Source organism: Notechis scutatus, chromosome 8 (genome assembly GCF_049901735.1).
Source record: "Notechis scutatus isolate UNSWTSFEM ecotype Mainland chromosome 8, rNotScu1.2, whole genome shotgun sequence".
Taxonomy (NCBI): Eukaryota; Metazoa; Chordata; class Lepidosauria; order Squamata; family Elapidae; genus Notechis; species Notechis scutatus.
Genome location: NC_142016.1, coordinates 12,639,608 through 12,658,708, shown reverse-complemented (window position 1 = coordinate 12,658,708; position 19,101 = coordinate 12,639,608). Strand labels below are relative to the sequence as shown.

The following is a 19,101-nucleotide window of genomic DNA, read 5'->3' as shown; positions in this document are numbered from 1 at the left end:
GCCAAAGTTGGAAACCCCTGATTTAGGGCATTTGAGCCTTTAGTCGGCCAGCCTGGAGGGATTGGGTAGGAAGTTGCAATAGCCCAAGACAGAAACCAGTCTTATGTTTCCTAGTGTCTTTCTCCTTTTGGTATGCTATGCTACCCCAAGAAAATAAGAGAAAATAAATTCCTAGCGTGAAATCCTTTTCTGAAAATGTTGAGCAAACTCTCCTAAGACCACAAGAGGGCAGTACCTCTGTTTTCCTCTGCTTGTTCCTAGTTCTTGCTTTAAGCCTTGGATTTAAGGCACCACACTGAGATGGCAGCACCCCTTAGCCCTTAGAAGGCCAAGCCTATTTATCCACATTGTAAAATTTAAAACAAATAAACCTCCTCTTTTCTTCCTTTTTGTTGACGTATGTTATATTTCGGGAGTCTGATGCAAACTATAACTCGTGACTGTTTGCTGTATATGTAGACGTTTGGGCTTAACAAACATACATCGAACACTGAGGAAATATTTAGGAGGACTTGCAACCATACCCATCTCAGTTCATTCTGGGATGGCTGCAGTATTGGGAGGCGAGTTAAGGAAGGGGCTTCCAGACAAGAGAGTCAACAAGTATCTTGTCAGAAGCCCCCATTCCTACATAATGGATGAAAACTGATCAAGGAGAGGTTCAATGTAGAAATAAGGAGAAATTTTCTGATAGTGAGATCGATCAATCAATGGAACAAAAGTTGTGGGAGCATCATCACTGGAGGCTTTCAAGAAGAGACTGGACTGCCATCTATCAGAAATGGTGTAGGATATCCTGCTTGGGCAAGGGGTTGGACTAGATGACCTACAAGGTCCCTTCCAACTCTGTTAATCTGTAATCAACTAAAACTAGGGGCCATCAACTCCCAGAATTCTCCAGCCAAGGCATGGGGAGTTCAAGTCCACACATTTTAGAGTTGCCAAGGTTGGACACCTATTAAAGTGTTAATAGCATTTTATAATGCCTTGGTAAAGACCTCACTTGGAATACGGCATCCAGTTTTTGTCACCACAATATAAAAAATACGTTGGGACTCTGGAAAGAGTGCACAGAAGAGCAACAAATGTGATTAGGGGACTGGAGACTAAAACATATGAAGAAGGGTTGCAGGAATGGGGTATGTTTAGTTTGATATTAAAAAAGGGAATAAGGCTGACATGAAAGCAGTATTCCAATATCTAAGGGACTGACACAAAGGTGATGGGGGCCAACCTCTTCTCCAAGGCACCTGAAGGGAGGACAGGAAGCAATGCATTGAAACTAAGGTAGGAGAGAACCAAGCTAGAACTAAGAAGAAATTTGCTGACAGTTAGAACAATTAATCAGTGGAACCACTTGCCTCCAGAAGCTGTAAATGCTCCAACACTGGAGACTTTTAAGAAGAGATTGGACAATCATTTGATTGAAATGGTATAGGGCAGTGATGGCTAACCTTTTTGGGCTCCTGTGGCAAAAATTGTGCGTGTGTGCTTGCATGCTCTCACCCATGTGCCAGCACCCAGAAGGCAATGCGTGCCCCCCATGCCCCCTACGCATGTGCGTGCAATCCCCACCCACCCCTGCTGCCCCCTTATCTGCACTGCATCTGATTTTGAGGCCTTTTTCTGCCTCCCAGAGGCTTGAGGAAGGCTTCTGCAGGCTTTGCAAGCTGAAAACTAGGGCCGTTTCGTCACTTCCAGTATTTTCGGAAAAACAGGAAGTGATGAAACGGGCCTAGTTTTTGCCCTGCAAATCCTGCAGAAGCCTTCCTCAAGCCTCTGGGAGGCAGAAAAAGGCCTCAAACTGGAGGTAAGTTTGCCTGCGGCTCACGTGCTGGCACAAGTGGCTCTGCGTGACACCTGTGGCACGCGTGCCATAGGTTCACCATCACGGGTATAGGGTTTCCTGCCTGAGCAGGGGGTGGGACTAGAAGACCTCCAAGTTCCCTTCCAACTCTGTTATTCTGTTCTGTTATTCTGTGAGACTCGTGGTCTAGAGGGTCCCAACCGGTCACCGGCACCGTCCGGACAAAACCCCAGGGCGTTTGCCCCCCTGTGATGAGGCTCCGTGAGCTTTTCCGGGAAGCCACCGGAGCACTTTTCATAAACGATGGGGGGGGCCAGCGAGCGGTAGGCGGCGTAAAAAGGTGGGGACCCGGTTGCATGATCCCAAATGGACCTCCCATGAAAAATGTGATGGAGTCTCTTTGTCTACTGCAGAAAGCGACTGGTTGCCATTCAGATGTTACCGAATTACAGTTCCCATTCCCAAAATCCCTCTTCGCTGACCGTATGGACTGGGGCCACAGGTTGTCTGTTCTGCGCAGAAACATCTGGAGAGCATCAGATGGGGAAAGCCTCTTCTACAGGGATTAAGACAGTCACGCTGTGCACAAAGCACATCCATTGTCGGAATGTGACCGTTTTTAAAAGAGATAGCTAGCAGACTTGGATGACCTTTTTCAAACCATTTTTAACTACTTTGAAGTGACTCTCCCTCCCTCCTTTGGCAAGGCACAAAAATCTGGCTGGTTGAAAGTGCTCTGCAGAATGGCTGTTGCTTCTCGAAAGTCTTTGTGCATCTCAGCGGTTGCAAAGGAACAATGAAATCCCACCTAGGGTGAGCTGCAAAGATGGCCAGTTGTCTCAGGTAGTTTGGGCTGTGCAATTCCAGGTAAAAGAAGAGCCCATTTAGTTTTGGACTCACCTTAGACATTCAATTGACCGCTGCACCTGGATAGTCTCTTCCCCACCCCCACCTCTTGATGATAGCTAGAAATGAGCCTGTGTCATCCTGAAAGAAATGTGAATGTACAGCTTTTGTGTCGACTGATCGGTTCTTCTGAAGAGATTTAGAAGAGGTGTATCGCTAAGGAACATCTCACACTGCACCACACCATCCATCCACCGGCCTTCTTAAAATTACACATTGCCTCTCCTGGGCTTCCCAAGCCCTCCCCAGCTCCCCCCCACCCCACCACTCATCTGCAGCCCGTATCAGCCCTCCCGGGGCCTTTCCCACCTTCCTGCAGCACCCCATGTTCCTTACCTGTGACTCCCACCATTTGGGGTTAAAAGGGCAGCTGGGATATTTTTCTTCAGCTACTTTGATTTTCTTTAAACAATGCGGTCATGTGACATCCTATTTTACAAGCCTGGCAATGGCCACCCCAGTCCCAATTGCCGCCATAACTGGAGGACTACCTGTATATTGTAGGACATCTCTTGCAGGAAACGAGGAGTCCTTTGTTTCTATTATTTCAGAGGGTAGAAGTGGTGGTTTCTTTTTTTCCTGAAATTCAGCTACCTGGATGGCTAAGTTCATTAACCAGCAAGACAGGCTCTCTCACAAGGTGTCCTGGGCTGCTTAACCCTTTTTGGAATATCTTTCTTGGAAGTGATGTCGGGTGCTGCTTTTTTTGGCTGTATTATTGGATGCCGAGGTCTTTGTGTAATGTACTTTAGGGATGTGGCATGCTTATCCCTCTTTCAGGGGTTGTCCTCACTTCATCCAAACTTGTCTAGGGTGCTGTACAAATCCAGCCATACCTCATTCCTCTATTTACCTTCAAAAATCTATTAGATGCCATTGTTGTTATTGCCTCTTAGCCACCAAATTCATAGGCTTTCTCCGAACCTGTTTTTTTTTTTTCCAGATCTTACAATGCAGACGTTTTTTGGCCTGCTTAGATAAGTTAAAGCTTGTATGTTCAAAAGCCATAAATGTGTTTTGTTGTTTTTAAATTGAACATACAGGTAGGAATTCGAGTTTCCAATTCTTAAGTCAGTCACAAACTTTGTTGGCAGATTTTGACCAAAGCAAAATCAGTTTACAACAGCAATCCCCAACTTTTGGGGCACCAGGGATCGGTTCCATGGAAAACAATTTTGGCAAGGGGGGAATGGTGTGGTGCGCTACCTAAATTCCACACATATGCAGATGAAGCTTCACTCGCTTGTATGGTCTGGTTCCTAACAGGCTGCGGACCAGTGCTAGTGTGCGGCCTGGGGGTTTCGGACCCCTGCTTCACAAGATCTACTTCACTATTGGTTTTGTTTGCCCAGAGATTTAATTGGAGTCGTGCTGGCTTAAGATTCTTTAATGCAAAGATAACAAAGGCAAGCACTAGGTGAGGTGAGCTTTGGTTGGAGTGTATATCGCATGCAGAGAAAGCTTCTGGCCTGTCTTGTTCCCCACCTCAGCTTCAAAATTCAAGAATTCAGTTTATTTGGAAAGTCCTACAAGGTATCAGCCAGGAAGACTCTGATCCAAATTCCCTTTCTCCTACAAGTTGTTAATTTTGGTTTAATCTCAACAGCAATATGGGGCTAATGCAGGGATAGGATTCTACTGGTTTAGCCCGGTTCAGGTGAACTGGTAGCTCCGAGGATCAGCTATTGGGAGTGACCTGGTTTGATTTGCTCCGGCGATCAGCTATCGAGCACACCCGCATACCCGCACACCCGCGGTCTAGGCTGTCCTTTATATCCTGTTTTTCAAGCTCAGATGATCGCCACACATCAGCTGTTTAACATGGATAGCCAATCTTCTGGACCTCAGGGACCACCAAACTCATAATTTTAAATCACTAATATGAATTTTGACTGACAGTGGCTTGCTGACATTGGTGGGAAAGTCGGTCCCATATTCCAGAGCTGCAGTAGTCACAGGACTGGCCCTTTGGTCATCCTGGAGCAGCTCCTCCAGTCCATGGCAGGCCAATGCACCCAGGTGGAGGAACAGCTGCTCCGGGATGACCAAAGAGCCAGTCCTGTGACTACTGCAGCTCTGGAATATGGGACCGACTTTCCCACCAACGCCAGCAAGCCACCCTGGGGTGGATTTCCCTCCCCCGCCGTTGGTCTTACCTTCCAGTTCCAGTTCGTGTGGCTCTACTCAAGGTAAAGTTTGCACTTGGCCGAAGGGTGGGGGCCAGCGGATGGGCGGGCCATGTGGGGAGCACAGCCTTGTGTTCCCACGCAGCCTGGATTAAGTGCTTTGGGGGGGACATTTCTCTGCGGACCACTGGTTAAACACACAGGGATTGCTGGAGAAGGTCAGTAGCAAACGCTCTGTGCATGCGCAAAGTGTGCACTCACCAAACCGGCTGTTACAACAGTTGAATCGCACCCCTGGGTTAATGTTGATGAATCTACTTTGCACCGTGGCTGTAAGAGATGGCTGAGGTAATACCTGTGGCAGTGTTCTTGAGGTGGAAAGAAATTTACTTGATCAGTAACTTGAATTAGTGTGAGGAGAAGGGGCCTCTGCAGTTGCCTTTTGCTAACTCCAGGGCCAGCTGGGCTTCTTTCCTTGAGATATGGGATGACAACCTTTGATCTCAGATCTCCCGGAGGCTGTTAGCTGTCTGAAACAGGAACTGCCCTGAGAGACCCAGTCTCAAGAGTCTGTGTTGCTGTTGAATAATGGGAAGATAACAGGCAGGTTCGCAGATGGAAGCATTTATCTTGTGGTTTGGAGCTGAACCTTGGTTAGATGAGCTGTGTGGCCCTTGCGACACACTTTGGTTTAATGAAAATGGCATCTATCTGGCAGATCCATTATCACTTCTGTAAGTAATCCTACTTCCATTCAATCCTACTTCAGTTCACATGCTTCTGGCTGGGGGAGAGCGGGCATTGGCCTGTGCTTAGATCAACAAGGGCAGCAGGTAAGAGTAGAAGAAGCTAATCTTAAGAGATGAAGCTGGGACTATTTAGTTGCGGGTTGTGCTTTGGAGATAATTCGGGAAAGGTGCTTTGAAATGCGTGGGAGTATGAACGTGGCTCTTGTCTACAGGAAGGATACAGCTGCTTTAAGGAGTTGCAGGCAGATTCTTGGTCATGCCCCAGCACTCCAAAGCACTGAAAGGGAATCTGAAGCCCTCAGCAGTTATATAGAGTGTCTACAGTCTAGAATAAGGGTCTTCAAACTCGGCAAGTTTAAGACTTGTGGACTTCCAGCTCCCAGAATTCCTGAGCTAACATGACTGGAGGAGGAATTCTGGGAGTTGAAGTCTACAAGTCTGAAAGCTGTCGAGTTTGAAGACCCCTGCTCTAGAGGATCAAAGGATCAAAGAGGAAAATGGAATTGCACCCTCCCAATGCAAACACCGCCCATTTCGTACATGAATGCGACATTACAATGCTGTTTTCATTTCTTGTTTCCTCTTGTTTCCCCAGGGATGTCTTTACAGCTGTACTCTTCAACTCCCCCCTCTACACACACACACACACACACTTTTCCCTGCCCATGGGGTTCGTTTCTTTGTCATTCTGCAGGCTTATTTGCTCTTGATGTTGCCATTCTCCACTTTCAGCACCGACTAGTACTTGGGTGAACCCGATAAGGAATTCTTGGGCTTTTTTCAAAAGGAAGAGAATGCCACAGGCTGGGGTGCAGACAGCTGGAAAGCTCTCCACTTGATCCTTCATGCCTCTCTCTCCTCTTTGGGTCCCCAAAGGAAACCCAATCCTTTACTCTGGGCCTCATACCTTTTTCTGGCAAGGACTGGACAGCAGGGAGGGAGTTTTATGACCAGTCCAGGGAATTTTATGAAATGGTGGGTGGGTGGGGAATGCAAAGGTGAAGCGCCTGCTTGTTTTTTTTGCAAAACTGATAGTGGGAAACTCCTTTCTGGTGTGGTGTTGAAACCAACTTCACCCAGCACCACTGATTCTCCCTTCCTCCCCCAATATTCTGCCCTGTGTTAAATCAGATAGAAGCTTCATCTCCTGTCTTTGGAAGAGAAGCAATTCGTTGATTCTATTTTGGAAGGAGAAACTAGGCAGAGCATCTCAAAATGATGTCTCGGGGATATTCCTTAAAATATTTGGGGGATCACGGTAGCTGCTGTCTATCCTCAATTCTCTTGTCTTAGGATTTGATGTTTATTCCCTCTGGTGGATCAGTTTGGGGCAAATTCCTTTTTTTTTTCTCCTTGCCCTAGTTTATTTCCTCTTTTTTATTTTTTTGTTACTATGGTCACATCCTGGAATGTTTGAGAGCTTATTATAGACAAAGGCTGGGCAGCGCACTAGAAATAATTTGGAAAAGGTGCTTTAAAGAATTGCAGTCAAGGGCTGTATATGCATCCCTCACACTTTGAAGCACATTTTTGGAATCGAATCTAAAGCATTTCACAGCTCCGTTGCAGGCAGCTTAGGGACATGTGTGGTTTGTTTGCTGCAACAGATGACAATGTGCATCTCCATGTTAACAGTCCAGGCCTTCAAAACAGTCTTCCTGGACCACAGATTGCAGAAAACCACAGACTGTTTCCACCGCATGAGACACTGAGACAGCCACTCCTGAATTTTGGAGTATTTGGTTCTTTGGGACTAAGATATAGCAATAGCACTTAGACTTATATACCGCTTTACAGTGCTTTACAGCCCTTTCTAAGCGGCTTACAGAGTCAGCCTATTCCCCCCAACAATCTGGGCCCCTCATTTGACCAACCTCGGAAGGATAGAAGGCTGAGTCGGTGGGAATCGAACTGCCAAACTGCTGGCAGTCAGAAGAATTAGCCTACAATACTGCAATCTAACCACTGGCTTGTAAGTTGTTTCTCGTAACAGTGAAAATGATGGGGCAAGACTATTTCCCTCCAGAACCACAAACTCTGTTCCCATAAATCAAAATGGGATGCGGGAATCCCTGCTTGGGGTTTTCAGTTTAAGATGGATCTTTAGGTGCCTCTGTCTGCCACTTTGTGTAGAATTACTCCTGTGCCCATTTCTGAGTCTTAAAGGATGGAGATACTTACCCAAATGCTACTTCTGCATTTCTTTGCCTTCCTCGTCCTTTTTGCTGGGTTGATGTGGAGTTGGACATCCCAACCAAGCTTTAGGATTCCAGAAGTAATTGCACAATTGCAGAATCCGTATATACGGATGCACAGCTAGTCCATGGCTGCACACTTCTGGGGCCCTCCCAGGGGTAGGATTCAAATGTTTTGACAACCGGTTCTGTAGGCGTGGCTTAGTTGGTGGGCATGGCTTGGTGGTCATGTGACTGGCTGGGCGTGGCCAACTCAACATCACTCACATCGAGGCACGCATCTCCTCGCCTGGCCTCTCATGACTGTGGGAAGGCTGCAACAGTCGTAAGTGTGAAAAACAGTCATAAGTCACTTTTTTCAGTGCCATTGTAACTTTGAATGGTCACTCCACACAAGCAAAGTACCAGCAAAGGAGGAAAAAAAACTCCAGAGAAGTTCCTGAGACAGGAAGTCTAGTCCTGCCAAGAATGTAATGTTAACGGAGAGGCAGTTTCTGTAAGCAACACCAGAATGTTTCCTTCCTACCTTCCTTACAGGATTAGGCCAGTACTTTCTTCTAACAACCAGTTTTCCGAACTGCTTAGAATATTAACAACTAGTTCTAGCGAATAGGTACGAACTTGTAGAATCCCACCCCTGGGCCCTCCATGAAAACAATAGTGTTAACAAAGTTATTTCTCATCGTTTTCTGTGTCTTTTTACAGGGAAATACCATAGTAAATGCAAATATTAGTTACTAAGGAATAGTATATGCATATATTTTGTGATAATAATGTTGCAGATTAATGATGCATACTATCAAAGTTAACTATTCGCACTATTCCTACAGGCTTACAAATGGGGTCATCGGTTTAATGTTCACTTTTTGTGTGTTTCACCAAATGGCATGTATGTATGTATGTATGTATGTATGTATGTATGTATGTATGTATGTATGTATGGCATCTACAGAAAAACAGATAGGGAGACAGACAAGCTGACTGACTGGCCTGGCTGGCAGATAGGAAAGTAGGTAGGTACATAGGCAGGCAGGCAGGCAGGCAGACAGACCAAGCATAGCTGTCTTAAAAAAACGAAGGAAAGAGATCTGCAATCAACTTTTGAATTAGGTTATAGCTGAAATAAGGTTCTCATAAACATGTGGAATTTCTTACCGCAAGCTGCGATGGCAGCCATTGGCACCAGTTATTGCAAACTTTTCTTCTTGCTAATGTTGCATGTTTGGAAAAGTGACTTTCCATAAGACACCTTTTACTGAGAAGTCAACATGCCCTTGATTTGAGCTTGATATCTGTTGACTGCATGGACATAGCATTTTGCAATTTTCTTAAAAACAACAGTTTTGCTAGCCTCCATTACATTTTTCAACCTCCCGGTCTCAGATTAGACTGGTTTCTACTATTTTTCATGTCACATTTCTTTTTTTTTTAATGCAAGAGGTAGGTGATGGTGATTATTTAACGTTAAATAACAGTGTGTGTTTTCAGCTAGAGTACTGGCGTAAAAATACATTTTAAGACAAAGGAATAAAATAATGAAAAAAGTCCTATAATAAAATAATAATGAAGTAAAATATTTGCATTGGTTTGGTGTGGGGCTGGTAATTAAAATGATCAGAGCAGTCGAGGAAAGGAAATCTAATCTCTTATGCTGTAAGTCCTGAGAATTATTCCTCTTCTAATGCTCTGGCCACTTGTAGTTTTTTAAAAAAATGCAATTTGCATTTCTTAGAAAGCCTTCATAGTTGTAAAGTTGCATTTAATACAGGTAGCTTTTGACTTACAACAGTTCATTTAGTGACCAAAGTTACAACGGCACTGACAAAAGTGACTTATGTCCATTTTTTCACACTTATGACCGTTGCACCAGGGTCATGTGATCAAAATTCAGATGCTTGGTGACTGATTCATATTTATGATGGTTGCAGTGTCCCATGGTCACTTTTTGTGACCTTCTGACAAGCGAAATCAATGGGGAAGCCACTTAACAACTGTGTTATCAAGTTAACAACTGCAGTGCTTCACTTAACAACTGTGGCAAGAAAGGTCATAAAATGGGGCAAAACTCACTTCACAAATGTCTCGCTTAGCAACAGGAAGGTTGGGCTCCACTGTGGTCATAGTGCACATAGCTTGGCTTTTACTCATCACTGCACATTGGCTTGAGCTTCTTTTGTGGAGGGAGAGATTCCTTTCTTCCAATTTACAACCGCTTCCTCCCCTCCTCACTTCTCTGGAGGTGATTCATTCTCCTCCTAGAATCTCAGAGGTCTCCAACCTTGGCGACTTGTGGACTTCAACTCCCAGAGTTCCTCAGCCTGGCTGAGAAATTCTGGGAGTTGAAGTCCACGAGTCTTAAAGTTGCTGATGTTGGAGACCCCTGTCCTAGATGACCAAGTGAACAACTGGGACAGCTGTCGAGTAGACAAACCTTCCAAGTAACAAATAAATGAGATGGAAATATGCACCACGGATGTTGTGGGAAGAGAGCTGTGATACTCTCCAGTAACCTCAAAGAACAAGGGGTCTGGAAGCACCTGGTCCAACCAATGCATTTTGCTAAAGCATGGGTGTCAAAGTCAAGGACTGGGGGATGCTTAGATCTGACCTGTGGGGGCCACCCTGGAAACAGCAAAGGACTGGCCTGCGGTGCCTCTGCCAGCAAAAATGGAGCTTAGGAGGGCTGCTGTCACGCCCCTGTTGGAGACTTGACTCAGAGGGAGAGATGGAACAGCTGACAGGGAGTAGAAGTGTGGCTCCCTGGTTGTGGAGGAAACTGGGGAAGGGCACAGGCCGAATGGGCATTCAGAGGAAGACCCAGGCCCATCCCCTCTAGGGCAAGCAGGGAGGAGTGGATAAGGGAGAAACATGAGTGGCGTGGTCTATGGGGGAGGAAGGGGCCCTGATCCCCTTCAGGGGCTGCAGCTGGGAGGACTGTTTAAAAGGACAAACTGAGCATGGCAAAGTTGCTGGAAGCAAAGTGTGCATTCTTGTAGGAGCTTATCTATGTTTTGGCTTCCTCCCAAATGTGGTTGCTTCGTTATCTGGTAGAAGTCTGCAATTAATCATCCTTGCCTGCTGTAGTAATTCCTTCAGTGTGGTTTTTTAAAATTTTGAATTAACTTTATTTTGGGTGCGGACTGCATTTACTCCCTCCGTAAACTGTTTTCTTTAAGAGTTTGATATCCAGCCGAGGATAATTGGACATTGGGGCCAAGTTGGAGGCATTAAAGGGATTTTCTTCTATTTTTGTGACTTGGTTGTTTTTGTGTCATGCCCCGGGTCATCACAGCTGCCCTTCTGAGCTCCTTTTTCAGTGGCAGAGGGTTGCAGGACGCCATGGCAGCCGAAAACGGAGCTCGGGAGCCTGTTTTCACTGGCAGAGCACTCAGGCTGCCACAGGCGCCCCCCACACGAGTGACATCAAGCTGGCCATGCCCACCCTGAGGTCAAAGACAACCTGATGCAGCCCTCAATGAAATCGAGCTTCACACCCATGTGCTATAGGTATAAGCTTGTGTGAGTGACAACTCATTTCCTCAGACACATAGCGTAACCAGTCTTACTTCTTCATACAGTAGAGTTGTTGTCTACTTACAACTATTTGTTTAGTGACTAGTCGAAGTTACCACGGCACGGAAGAAAAAAGCGACTTATCACTGATTTTCACCCTGCTTTTCCAGGAGGAAGCTGGACTTTCTGGTTTTCTTTGAAGACGTTTCGCTTCTCATCCAGGAAGCTTCTTTGGCTCTGATTGGGTGACGGAGATATATACTCCTTGCATATACTCCTTGCAGGCAGCTGATCATTTTGCATTCTTTTTCCATTCCCCATTATCCTGTCAGAGCTGAAGAAGCTTCTTGGATGAGAAGCTTCAAAGAAAAACCAGAAAGTCCAGTTGCTTCTTGAAAAAGCACCATTTGGGACAAGCCTGTTTCATCACTTCCTGTAATACACTTCCTGTAAGTGATGAAATATGCCTATAATTTGGCCTGAAAAGCCTTGCAGAGGCTTTTTCCAAGCCTCTGGAAGGCCGAAAAAGGCCTCAAACCAGCCAAAAAAATCTGCTGTGAGGCGCAGCGCAGGTAAGAGGGTGGCAGCGAAGGGTTTTGCGTGTGCATGCGCAGGGGGCATGGGGAGGGGGGATACGCATTGCATTCTGAGTGCTGGCATGGTGAGTGCGTGCACAATTTTTGGCACGGGAGCCCAAAAAGTTTAGCCACCACTGCCCTATACCATTTCAATCAAATAATTGTCCAATCTCTTCTTAAAAACTTCCAGTGTTGGAGCATTTATAACTTCTAGAGGCAAGTTGTTCCACTGGTTAATTGTTCTCTCAGTCAGGAAATTCCTCCTTAGTTTCAGGTTGCTTCTCTCCTTGATTAGTTTCCATCCATGGCTTCTTGTCCTGCCCTCAGGTGCTTTGGAGAATAGTTTGACCTCCTTCTTCTTCATGGCAGCCCCTTTCAGCCATCTGCTATCCAACCGCTCAATCGTCTTCATCTCTGCCGCTTGATACGGCTTGGTATATACTGTATATGTTGCTCCTATTTGTTTGCATCTAGAGGACAGCAGATAAACTTTGCCCTTGAGAACTCAAGCATGAAAGGCTCTGGGGGGGTCCCTCTGGCCATGGGTTTACTTAGCCGGCAGGCTTATACCTGATCCATGGAAGGCTGGCTCTCTGCAGCAGCTGTACTAACAATGTCCCGAAAAGATCTGCAGATGGGATCAAACACTGTGAATGGTTCTTTTGGGGGCCCCATTTCCCCCAAAGAGTTCACCTTTGGGAAGCATGGATGGAACACGGAGACCGTCAGAGGCAACTGGTAGAGGTAGATGTGAAGTCACCTTCTCTCTCCCCCCCGCCCTTCATTTTTCATTTCTTTCGACAGCCCCTTCCTTCTCCTTCTCTTTCTGACCTTCTCCTCTCACTCCTTGAACTGATGGCCTGCAGGGAACAAACAGATATTTCCTTACCAGAAGACTGAGCTGATTTCTTGTAGAAGGTCTTTCGAAACAAGGCCAAAGGCCTCTGGTTGCCCATCTCGGCTGTAAACTTTGTTGTGGAAGGCAGACAAGCTGTCCGTAGATTCCTTATGAGGATGAAGTGGCTCAGAACAGTGGTGGGATTCAAAAAAATTTACTCTGTGGGTGTGGCTTGGTGACAGGGGAAGGCTATACTGCAAAATCCCCATTCCCTCCCCACCCCACTAACCTGCTTTCCAGCTCTGTTCTCCTGTGCAGGGCAACCAAAGAAGACCCAGCCCATCAGCTGGGACTCAGTGGGAGGCGGAGAATAGATGGGGGGTGGGTCCAGTCAGAGGTGGGATTTGGCAGTTCTCTGAACTACCCAAAATTTCCGCTACCGGTTCTCCAGAACTGGTCAGAACCTGCTGAATGCCACCTCTGGCTCTGAAGCTTTGTTTGGGTCCCGTTTTTTTCCATCTTGGGCCCTTCCCGATGTTTATGTCTGGAGTTGTTCTTCTCTTTGGAAAGTGTCTCCTTGACCCAAGTCTCTGCCCACACTTGCTGATCCTCCTTTTTAAAAAGGACAGCAAGATCGCCGTTTGGGTCAAAATAAGCTCTTTTGGCTGGTCTTTTAATTCTTGGTAGGTAACAGCTTGCTTGAGCAGAAGGGGAAGCTATCCATTTCCTTAACTCTATGCTGTACACGCATGCACATGGGCATGCGTGCTCTCTCACACATGCACGCATGACCCCGAGACATTGCCTCGTCTATAATTCAGCAGCTCTTTCCCCCCCCCTCCCACCCCACACACATCCAATTACCTTTCCGAGTTGCAAGCTGTTTAATGAACCCCTCAACAGGAGAAGGGGGGAGGCGTGCGATTCGAATTGCCAGGCGGAGGGGTGGGTACCTGGCGCTCTCCCTTGCCAGCAGCGCCTGAAGGGTTAATTGAGACTGCGCTCTCCCTACAGACAATTAGTGACATCTCGCTGACAATGCCACACTGAGCTGTTTTCAGCTTTTCCCTCCCGCCCCCCCATTCCCTGTCCATTTTAGCTGTTTATTTCAGAGACTTAACAATTGGGGTTTTGACTGGAGGGGCTGGGCACCCCTCGCTGCCCTTGCCCCCGGTTGCTGTGGAAACTAGATCCTGGGTAAGAGTTGGCCAGGATGTCTCAGTCGGAATGCGCGCCCCCTCTTCAAGCCCCTTAAGATGGCTTGTTTCCTGCCCCAACCTTGTTCCTTGCCTTCTTTGCCCCTTTCTCCTTCCTGCCGTATCTCCTGAGTATCAGCTCCTGGGCTGGAGGAGAAGCTGCTTCTGAGACCACGTGGTTAGGCAAGGCCTTCTCTGCAACCTGGTGGAAAGGAAGAGCAGGAATGGGTAGAGTTGACCCGAGTATGTTGCCTTGTATCCGAGCAACATGGTCAGGCAGGGTCCTTGGTGCTCTCTAGATTAGTTTGGTTGTTTCTAACTCGCCTAACAAATTTCTCGCTTAGCAATATAAATTTTGGGCTCAGTTGCGGTCGTAAGTGGAGGACCACCCGTATTGAACTTGAGTTGACCAGAAGGGAATAGAATGAGCTGGAAGGGACCTTGGAGGTCTTCTAGTCCAGCCCCCTGCTCCAGCAGGAGAAGCTACGCCATTTCAGATAAGTGACTGTCTCTAGACTCTTCTTTAAAAACCTCCAGCATTGGAGCACCCATGGTTTCCGGAGGCCAGCTGTTCCACCGTCGAGCAATGCATCTTATGAACTGCACGCAGTGGTGGGATTCATATTTTTTTTTTACTACGGGTTCTGTTCCCTTACCTCCCAGCTGATTTACAGCCCATTTGAGGCCGTTTTTGGCCTCCCTGAGGTTTGAGGGGAGCCTTGGGAGGCTGAAAACAGGCCCATTTTGGCACTTCCGGTATTTCCGGATTTTTCAGCCTCCAAAGGCTGCAGAGGCTTTCCTCTAGGAACCTGTTCAATCCTCTTTCAAAACATGTGCTCTGGCAAGAGCTGCATGCTAAAACTCTTCAAAAACCAAGCCTCCCTTTTCGTCTGCGGAGAGTGGTGGGATTCAAAGTTTTTTATTACCGGTTCTGTAGGCGTGGCTTGTTGGGCGTGGCAGGGGAAGGTTAAATCTCCATTCCCTCCCCACCCCACTAACCTGCTTTCCAGCTCCGTTCTCCTGTGCAGGGCAACCAAAGAAGACCCAGCCAATCAGCTAGGACTCGATGGGAGGCGGAGAATCGATGGGGGCGGGGCCAGTCAGAGGTGGGATTTGCCAGTTCTCCGAACTACTCAAAATTTCCTTTCCCGGTTCTCCAGAACTGGTCAGAACCTGCTGAATGCCACCTCTGGACTGCAGCTTCATGGTCCCAAACCTTTGTGCCTAATACACGGCCCGAAAATGTGGCGGCCACTCTTTGGCAGAGGCCTCTTCTCTGCAATTCTTAGAGCAGTGTCTCTCCAACGTTAGCCATTTTAAGATGTGCGGACTTCAACTCCCAGCCAGCATTGCAACCCTGCCTGGAAAAAAGATTGGTCACTCCTCATTTTGCTAATTTGATGCCCCCTGAGGATGGCCTTATTAGGAAGCAGCCCAAAGCAGCCCACCTCGCTGTGGGGAGGGAGCCCTTTTATTAATATGTATTTGCATGTCCCCTTTGAATGCTAAAGGCTCTTCTCAGGGCGCTTTTGAATTGTTTTATCCAATGCCTTTTCTTGTAAGAGATAAAACATGAATAGCTGCCGTTTCGTAAAGGAAAACGGCAGCAACGTACATAAAAGGGGCGGCCATTCAAAATGTGAGGCAGCAGCAGCCATTCTCAATTAAAAGCAGCTGGAAAAGCCAATGTTTTTAAGGCGTGTTTCTTTGCGGGGGGGGGGGGAGCGCATCCCACAGAAGAGAGCTTTGTAAAGGGGTAACTACTGAAAGTGGCCTTTTTTTTAAAAAAAATCATGGTTGCAATAAAGGAAAATGTTGGAAGCTCAGGGTTGACATGAGGAGTCCTTGATGCTCTCTGAGCTTGCTTGTTTTCTGGCAAACATTTCATTACCCAACTAGGTAACATCCTCAGGGCTAGTAAGGAGTGGGGGTTGCTCTCAGTTTATATTCTAATGCAGTGATGGTGAACCTTTTTGTTGTGGTGTGCCAAAAGCGTGTGTGTGTGTGTGTGTGTGCGCGCGCGATACATGTGCCGGCACCCACAATGCAATGTGCCGCCCCCCCCCATGCATGCACGCGCGACACCCCTGCCTCGCCCCCTTACCTACACTGATTTTCACCCACCCCCTTACCTCCCAGCTGATTTTTGGCCCGTTTGTGGCTGTTTTTGGCCTCCCTGAAGCTCAAGGGAAACCTCTGCAGCCTCGGGAGTTTGAAAACGGGCCCATTTTGGCACTTCTGGTACTTCCGGAAGGCCCGTTTTTCGGCCTCCCAAGGCTGCAGAGGCTTTCCTCTATGAACCTGTTGAACCCCCTTCCGAAATATGTGCTCTGGCAAGAGCTGCATGCTAAAACTCTTTAAAAACCAAGCCTCCCTCTCTGTCTGCAGAGAGTGGTGGGACTCAAAGTTTTTTTCTATTCTATGGGCATGGCTTGGTGGGTGTGGCTTGGTGGGCGTGGCAGGGGAAGGTTACTGCAAAATCCCATTCCCTCCGCACCTCACTAACCTGCTTTCCAGCTCCGTTCTCCTGTGCAGGGCAACCAAAGAAGACCCAGCTGATCAGCTGGGACTCGGGAGGCGGAGAATCGATGGGGGCGGGGCCAGTCAGAGGTGGGATTTGATGGTTCTCTGAACTACTCAAAATGTCCGCTACCGGTTCTCCAGAACTGGTCAGAACCGGCTGAATACCACCTCTGGCGGAGACGATCAGTTTCCACACGAAGGAGAACCTGTATTCTGCCAGGTGTGCATTGCCCATCATGATGAGGTGGTGTCCTTTGTACTTGTGTCCCTTTGGTGGAGCAAGGGGTAACTTCTGCCGCCACCATTTTGCCTCCTTGTCTCTTGTCTCCAACTCTCCCTCCTGTCTTGCTCTGTGCCCAACTGACACGACAAGGCATCTGGCTTCCCCAAGAGGCAGCCACCAGGTTGAAAGGAAGGCGCAGCGACGACGACAACAACAACAACAGCAGCAGTGAGCAAAATCACTCTGGAGATTGCCGGGAAGATCTCCATCAAGATCGGTCTGCAGTGCTGCCTGTAAAGACCTCGTAGCAATTTTGGCTGTCACTGTTGGTGGCGATTTGTCAAAAGCAAAAATGCCACGGTGTGTGGGTGTGTATGGAAAGGAAGGAAACAGGAACTCGGTTAGTGTTCTGCCTGTGCTCCTTGCTTCCTCATCCCATACCTCTCCGCCATTCCACCTACCTTTCAACCTTAATGGCTGAGTGGGCGGGTGGTGGACCTTGTCGATCTCCCAGAATAACACTAGACGCATCCTCAAAAAGTGCCCCGGGTATCCGTCAATCATCTTAGTGCACGTGTTGCTCGGGTAAGCTGAAAGGCGGTGCAGGGCATATATATATATTTTTTAGCTTTCTCTGTGATTCTTCATCTGTCATCCCTGCTAGGATAGTTTCTGGGGAAAGAAGAACCACGGAGTTCTCGTTCCCAGGATCCTATCTCCCAACCCCACCCGGTTGCAATGCTAAGGAGAACAATGGGCGATTGTGTTTCTCGCCTAGCAGGTGTGGAGGGCGTGTGAGGGGGAGGGAAAACGCAGTCGCCCATTGCTTCCCTCCACTTGTGCCCTGTGAAAACCTGTAAAAGGACAAACCCCTCTGCCGCATCGAAACGGGTTCAGAGGTGTGCACAGGATGGGGTCAAAAAGATCCGAACGGGGGCTGCAACCAAAACTGTGGCCCCACTTTATGGACCACGCCCATTAAAAACTGCAGTCATACCATCCTGCCCATCATCTTGATTCTGGATACTCTAAATCGGGGTTCGCCAACCTTTTGGACCTCAGGGACCACCAAACTCATAATTTTAAATCCCGAGGACCACTAATATGAATATTGACTGACGGTGGCTTGCTGATGTTAGAGAGAGAGAGAGGGAGGGAGAGATCTGATCTAACCTCTCTCTCTCTCCATGTCTCTCTCTCTCTCACACACACACAAACACAGAGGCAGGGGTGGGATTCAAATTTCTTAACAACTGGTTCTGTGGCCGTGGCCCATCGGTTGCTGACCGCTGCTCTAAATAAGCTGTGAGGACAGAGCCAATAATGTTGTCAACTTTTGTGCTTCCTCGGTGGTGGGGGCTGGGGTAGAAGAAAGCACCTTCAGGCAATGGCCTGGGGGAGCTCCTGGTGGGGTCTGTGAACCTGACTATTTGATTAATAAATCATATTAACAGAGTTGGAAGGGACCATGTAGGTCATCTAGTCCAACCCCCTGCCCAGTGGTGGAGTTCAAAAATTTTTACTACCCATTCTGTGGGTGTGGCTTGGTGGGCCTGGCAGGTGAAGGATACTGCAACCTCTCCATTCCCTCCCCACCCCACTAACCTGCTTTCCAGCTCCGTTCTCCTGTGCAGGGCAACCAAAGAAGACCCAGCCAATCATCTGGGAGTCAGGAGGCAGAGAATAGATGGGGGCAGGGCCAGTCAGAGGTGGTGTTTGCCGGTTCTCCAAACTACTCAGAATTTCCGCTACCGGTTCTCCAGAACCGGTCAGAACTGGCTGAATACCACCCCTCTGCCCCCGCCCAAGATATGATTGTGTGGTTCCAGAAGGTTGGATACGTTTGGTGACCAGGTACAGCAGGTTACACAAATTGACTGGTGTCTTCATCAAACCTTGCTGCCCCAATCAATTGCAACCCCAGGGAAAAACAAAGCACCGGCAATGCACGCCTGCCAAGGCCCCATCAACCTGGAAGCAGCCATATTAGAGCTTTCCATCTTCTGTGAAGGGGTGTCACTTCCTGACATCTCCTCCTCACCCATAGAATGAGGGAAAGGTTTGAAAACGCGCACAATACCATTATTGAGTCTTGAAGGAGAGGGTTGCCAACCAACCAACACCCACCCACCCCTTTCTTTCTGTCTCCAATCTCCCTTCAAGTGTTCATAATGATGAAACATCAAATCCCACCTGCCAAAATAGAATTCCTAAGAGTTGCCTCGTTTTTCATCGCTGTTAACCCTCCTTTCATCGGAGGTGGGTCTGGTCAAGAAACAGACCCAGCAAGAATTATTGGAACTCTTATTGTTGTGGGGCATAATAACAGAAACTTAAAAGCCAAGTTTCCTTTTGTTCTCTCTTATACCATCCTAGAATCAAGGCAGAGTTATTTTGAGTCGGTTCTTAATACAGACTCATTGCAAGGAAATGGATGTTGGTTTTTC

The 19,101-nt window shown here is 47.5% G+C and overlaps 1 protein-coding gene across 10 annotated transcripts in view; it reads left to right on the top strand.

Annotated features, from left to right (window-relative positions):
• Positions 1–19,101, top strand: part of AHDC1 (AT-hook DNA binding motif containing 1) — a 269,420-nt gene that overhangs the window by 142,632 nt on the left and 107,687 nt on the right. Inside the window, exon 1 of one of the 10 annotated variants that reach the window (XR_015750453.1) lies at positions 5,503–5,573. The exons of the other annotated variants lie outside the window; for them this stretch is intronic. The gene's annotated coding sequence lies outside the window, so the exon portion shown is untranslated. Of the gene's footprint in view, positions 1–5,502; positions 5,574–19,101 lie in introns of those variants that run through there. 10 annotated transcript variants of the gene reach the window in all.